Source organism: Pogoniulus pusillus, chromosome 7 (assembly GCF_015220805.1).
Source record: "Pogoniulus pusillus isolate bPogPus1 chromosome 7, bPogPus1.pri, whole genome shotgun sequence".
In the NCBI taxonomy this organism is placed as follows: Eukaryota; Metazoa; Chordata; class Aves; order Piciformes; family Lybiidae; genus Pogoniulus; species Pogoniulus pusillus.
This window is the reverse complement of record NC_087270.1, coordinates 2,187,376-2,193,326: the sequence shown is the minus strand read 5'-3', so window position 1 is coordinate 2,193,326 and position 5,951 is coordinate 2,187,376.

The following is a 5,951-nucleotide window of genomic DNA, read 5'->3' as shown; positions in this document are numbered from 1 at the left end:
CCTCTACTCTGCCCTAGTGAAACCAAATCTGGAGGATTTGGTCCAGTGCTGGGCTCCCCAGTTCAAAAGGGACAGGGAACTACTGGAGGTGGAGGCTACAAAGGTGCTGAGGGCCTGGAGCATCTCCGAGGAGGAGAAATGGAAAGACCTGAGGCTATTTAACCTGGAGAAGAGAAAACTGAGATGAGACCTTCTCAGTGCTGATCACTGTCTAAAGAGGGGTGATCAAGATGGGATCAGTCTCTTCAGCCAGAGGACAAGGTGCGATGGGCACTAAACTGGAGGTACCATCTGAACTTCTTCACTGTGAGGGTGCTGGAGCCCTGCGACAGCCTACCCGGGGAGGTTACTGAGTGTGTCGGAGCTGTTTCGCCCTCCTGCAGCCCGTGGCTGCTGCTACTAAAGGTCTCTTAACAAAACCGGGCGGTGCACACAAGTGACAATAGCGGCGGTGGAGATGCGGTCGGTTTCTGCAGGGCTGGGATTTCCTGGCAGAGCTCACATATCCTTTGTTGTGGAAAGCAGACCTCAGCAGGGATGCCACACCTTTGGAGGGGGTGCTCAGAGAGCTGCGCCTAACCCAGGACTAGCCTGTGCCCTTGCGGAGCCTTATCCTCCATCCCGAGATGTGCCTGGAGTGGTACAGCGTCTCTCCTGCCTTCTCCCTCTCCTTCTCCCTCTCCTTCTCCCTCTCCTTCTCCTTCTCCTTCTCCTTCTCCTTCTCCTTCTCCTTCTCCTTCTCCTTCTCCTTCTCCTTCTCCTTCTCCTTCTCCTTCTCCTTCTCCTTCTCCTTCTCCTTCTCCTTCTCCTTCTCCTTCTCCTTCTCCTTCTTCTCCCTCTCTCTTTCTCCTCCTTCTCCTTCTCCTTCTCCTTCTCCTTCTCCTTCTCCTTCTCCTTCTCCTTCTCCTTCTCCTTCTCCTTCTCCTTCTCCTTCTCCTTCTCCTTCTCCTTCTCCTTCTCCCTCTCCCTCTCCTTCTCCTTCTTCTTCTCCCTCTCTCTCTCTTTCTCCTCCTTCTCCTTCTCCTTCTCCTTCTCCTTCTCCTTCTCCTTCTCCTTCTCCTTCTCCTTCTCCTTCTCCTTCTCCTTCTCCTTCTCCTTCTCCCTCTCTCTGTCCTTCTTCTCCCTCCCCCTCTGCTTCTCCTCCTTCTTCTCTCTCCTTCTCTTCTTCTCCCTCTCCCTCTCTCTCTGCCTCTCTTTCTCCTTCTTCTCTTTCCCTTCCTTCTCTTTCTCCCTCTCCTTCTCCTTCTCCTTCTCCTTCTCCTTCTCCTTCTCCCACTTCTCCTTCTCCTTCTCCCACTTCTCCTTCTCCTTCTCCTTCTCCTTCTCGTTCTTCTCCTTCTCCTTCCCCTTCTTCTCCTCCTCCCCCTCCTCCCTCTACAGCCAGTCCAACAACAGCTTTTGCATCTCCGTGTCGTTCCTGGCAATAGCTGTGCAAAGCCAGAGCTCTTCCGAGGTAAGCAAAGGCTGTGCAGGGACACCTGCCTCTCCATGAGACCAGCCCCTGGCCCTTGCTGAGTTATTTGCTGACCATATCCTGTTCGTTTTCTTTCACTCCTAGCTGGGGACCCACGTGGTGGCAAAGCCAAATCTGAGCCACTCAAAAGATGCTGTAACACATCTCATGCAGACCAGGGAGGGAAGTGTTATGCTTGATTTCCAGGCACAGTGAATAGCAGAAGACCCTTGACACTTGAGCTGTGGTACCCCCAGGGACAGGACACTTCCCATCATGTGGCCTCCACAGCAGCTCTTGGGTCCACTGAGCAAGGCCAGGGCAGACCCAGGAGGGTTGAAGATGTCACAGTGATATTTTTTTGCTGTGTTTATTCCCAGAAGCCTGCTGTTTTGGCACTGGGTGAGTAATGGCTGTCCCCCACCCTTCCCTTCAGGCTGAGCCACCGGATAGGATGCTCCTCCTTGAGCTTTTCCTTGAGGTCTCTCCCACCCTGGTGATGATTCCATGACTTCCAGCTGCCCCTTTGCTACCACCTGGCTGTTTCCCTCCCATCCTGGCTTTATGGGGACCTGTGAGGCCCTGATTTGCTGCTTCACAGGGAAGAGCTCAGAATATTAACTAAAGCTTTGGCTTTGGAGCTGGGTCTTTGCCCTTGGGTCTGCAGCCTGGTCAGGGAGCATCGCCAAGGGGTAGAGGCCACGAGAAAATGATCCTGACTGTTTTTTACTGTGTTATCTCAGGAAATGGGGCCAAGGACACATGCTGGAGGTTTATCTCCAGCACACAACCTTTAAAAAGAAGTTTTTTCCTGGGAAGCACATTCTGGAGGGGGGTGCTGAGGTGCTCCCTGCCCAAGGCAGCATGTTCTGAGTGAATCATAGAACCACAGCAGCATGTTCTTAGTGAATCACAGCATCATAGAATCAACCAGGTTGGAAGAGACCTCCAAGCTCATCCAGCCCAACCTGGCACCCAGCCCTGTCCAATCAACCAGGCCATGCCACTAAGTGCCCCAGCCAGGCTTTGCTTCAACATCTCCAGGGACAGCAACTCTGCCACCTCCCTGGGCAGCCCATTCCAATGCCAATCACTCTCTCTGCTAATAACTTCCTCCTAACATCCAGCCTGAACCTGCCCTGGCACAACTTGAAACTGTGTCCCCTCGTTCTGCTGCTGGTTGCCTGGCAGAAGAGACCAACCCCACTTGGCACAGTGCTCCAGCATCTGTCTGGAAAACATCCCAGAATGGTTTAGGTTGGAAGGGACCTCAAAGCTCAGCCAGTTCCAACCCTCTACCATAGGCAGGGACACCTCCCACTAGCCTAGAACTACAGTAATATCTGAAAGGGACCTGCAGGAAGGCTGGGGAGGGGCTGTTTAGAAGGGGTTGGGGTGATAGGATGAGGAGCAGTGGAGCAGGGCAGATTTAGGTTGGGCATCAGGAGGAAGCTCTTTACAGTGAGTGGCAGAACCCTGGAACAGTTTGCCCGGGGGCATGGTTGATATCCCATTGCTGGAGGCCTTCAAGATCAGCCTCGATGTGTCCCTGGGCAACCTGATGTAGTTGGAGGTGTCCCTGCTGCCTGCAGGGTGGTTGGACAAGATGAGCTTTGAGAGTCCCTTCCAACCCAATGTGATCTGTGGGTCTGAGTAACTGCTTGAGCAAGACACAGAGAGGAAAGCAGGCACTTTCTAATGCTGACTACACCCCACTCAGGACAGAAATGTAGGGGGAAAGTCTCCTTTTCCTGAAAGAAAGCCTTTTGCTCTGGAAAAGCCTCCACTTCACTCCTGGAAAGAAAAGTCTCTCCAAACACCTTTACCCCTGGATGCCCCTGACTTTGGCACGGGAGAGGGGGAGGGAACAAAGTGTCACTGTGGCCACCAATGCTCTGATGGGGGGCCTGTCAGGGACAGGGAGGCTGGATGGCAGAGGATGTTATTCCCTGCAGGGGAGTGAGGCCTCCATCAGCTTTTTAGGAAAGAAAGAGGAAAAAAAAAAAAAAAAAAAAAGAGGACCTGATTTTCCTGATATTGTTTTGTACCTCTAAAGGAAATTCCAGGACTGGGAACCTACAGGGAAACAATGGGGGTGAAGGCAGTCTGCCCCAGCTCGGTGTGGTCCTCTTACAGCCAGCACAGGGCCCCAGGCCCCAGCCCAGCCCTTTGGGGCACAGTCAGGGAATCTCTGCCAGGACCTCCACCCTATCTGTACCCAGCACCCTGCTGCCTGCACCCCATTCTAGGAGCAGGAGTTGGTTTTGCTTCCTAATTTTCTTGCTTTTCAATAAAACCAAAATAAAAAAGCCCAAATTCCAGAGCTAATTGCAGCAGGAGAAGGAGAGTGGTGGTGCTCCCACGCTCAGCACTGCTGAGGCCACAGCTCAAATGTTGAGCTCAGTTTTGGGGTCCTTAGTCCAAGAAGGATAATGAGGTCCTGGAGAATATCCAGAGAAGGGCAATAAAGCTGATAAAGGGTCTGGAGAACAGGGCTGGGGTAGGAGCAGCTGAGGCACCTGGGGGAGGGAGCTGGGTGAGGAGTAATCAAATGAAATAAGAGCAAGTGCCAAGTCCTGCAGTTGGGGAAGAACAACCCCATAAATCAGTGCAGGTTGGGTGCTGAGCTGCTGGAGAGCAGCTCTGAGGAAAAGGACCTGGGAGTCCTGGTAGGCAACAGGACGAGCATGAGCCAGCAATGTGCCCTTGTGGCCAACAAGGTCGATGGCACCAGTGGTGTCCCCCAGGGATCAGTGCTGGAACCAAGCCTGTTTGATATCTCCATTGATAGTCTGGACCAGGGGATTGAGTCCAGCATCAGTGAGTTTGCAGATGACACCAAGCTAGGAGCAGGTGTGAAGATGTTGGAGGGTAGGAGAGCCCTGCAGAGGGACCTGGCCAGGCTGGATGGGTGGGCAGAGGCCAATGGGATGAGACTGAACAAGGCCAAGTGCAGGGTTCTGCACTTTGGCCACAACAAGCCCAAGCAGCACTGCAGGCTGGGGCCAGAGTGGCTGAGAGCAGGCAGGCAGAGAGGGAGCTGGGGGTGCTGGCAGAGAGGAGCTGAAGCTGAAGCAGCAGTGCCCAGGTGGGCAGCAGAGCCAATGGCATCCTGGGCTGGCTCAGGAGCAGTGTGGGCAGCAGGACAAGGGAGGTTCTTGTGCCCCTGTGCTCAGCACTGCTCAGGCCACAGCTGGAGTGCTGTGTGCAGTTGTGGTCTCCTCAATTCAAGAGAGATGTTGAGATACTGGAAGGTGTTGAGAGAAGGGCAGCAAGGCTGGAGAGGGGCCTGGAGCAGAGCCCTGTGAGGAGAGGCTGAGGGAGCTGGGGGGGTGCAGCCTGCAGCAGAGGAGGCTCAGGGCAGAGCTCATTGCTGTCTGCAGCTGCCTGAAGGGAGGCTGTAGCCAGGTGGGGTTGGGCTCTGCTGCCAGGCAAGAAGCAACAGAACAAGAGGACACAGCCTCAGGCTGCGCCAGGGGAGATTTAGGCTGGAGGTGAGGAGAAAGTTCTTCCCTGAGAGAGTCATTGGACACTGGAATGGGCTGCCCGGGGAGGTGGTGGAGTCGCCGTCCCTGGAGCTGTTCAAGGCAGGACTGGACGTGGCACTTGGTGCCATGGTCTGGCCTTGAGCTCTGTGCTAAAGGGTTGGACTTGATGATCTGTGAGGTCTCTTCCAACCTTGGTGATACTGTGATACTGTGATACTGTGATACTGTGATACTGAACCTGACCCTAGGTGGTCTTGACCCCTCCCTAGGAGTGGGTCTGAACACTTAGCTTAGCCCACTCTCCCTTCCTGTCTAAAGATCCGTACAAGCAGGGGGGATTACCTATTCTCTTGCTCCCTGCTTACCAGCATCACCATCTTGTTCCTGGTTCTCTTTGTTTTACCACGTGGCCATCACCCCCGAGGTGGACAAACCCACTGCCATCAAAATCTGGTTGCATTTACACATTTTGTATCTTGTTTTCCCTTCCCTATACCTTTGTGTCTTCCCTACCTCAGATACTTCTAATTTATTGTTACACTTTTCTTCTTTTAACTCCCAAATCACAGTGAGATTGTTTATTTGGGTGTGCTTTACCTTTCCTCTCTCTACATCTAATCCCTTTCTTTTGGGAAAGAAGGGGGAAGAGGAAAGGGCACTCTAAAAATTGTTATTTGCTTCTATCAAATATATTTGAGTCTCTGGGAATTTAAATTAGAACTGAGACACTTCCAACCCCTACCATTCTGGGATCCTCCCTTCTGCTCCCTTCCCTTCTCTGAGACACTGAGTGTAAAATTCCAGGCTCTGCAGAGCAGGGTTTGGGTGTCAGCTGTCTCATTCCAGGTTGCTGCCAGGAGCCAGTTCATTTACAAATCAGCTGCAAGTTATTAGGCCCTTAAAGCAAAATAAATCACAGCTAAGTCCTGCCTCCCTGCAGCTGCTCTGCTCTGCATTTGTGCTGAGTGCTGCAGTCGGCTAAACCCCAGCCCACAGGTTCCTCTCTTGCC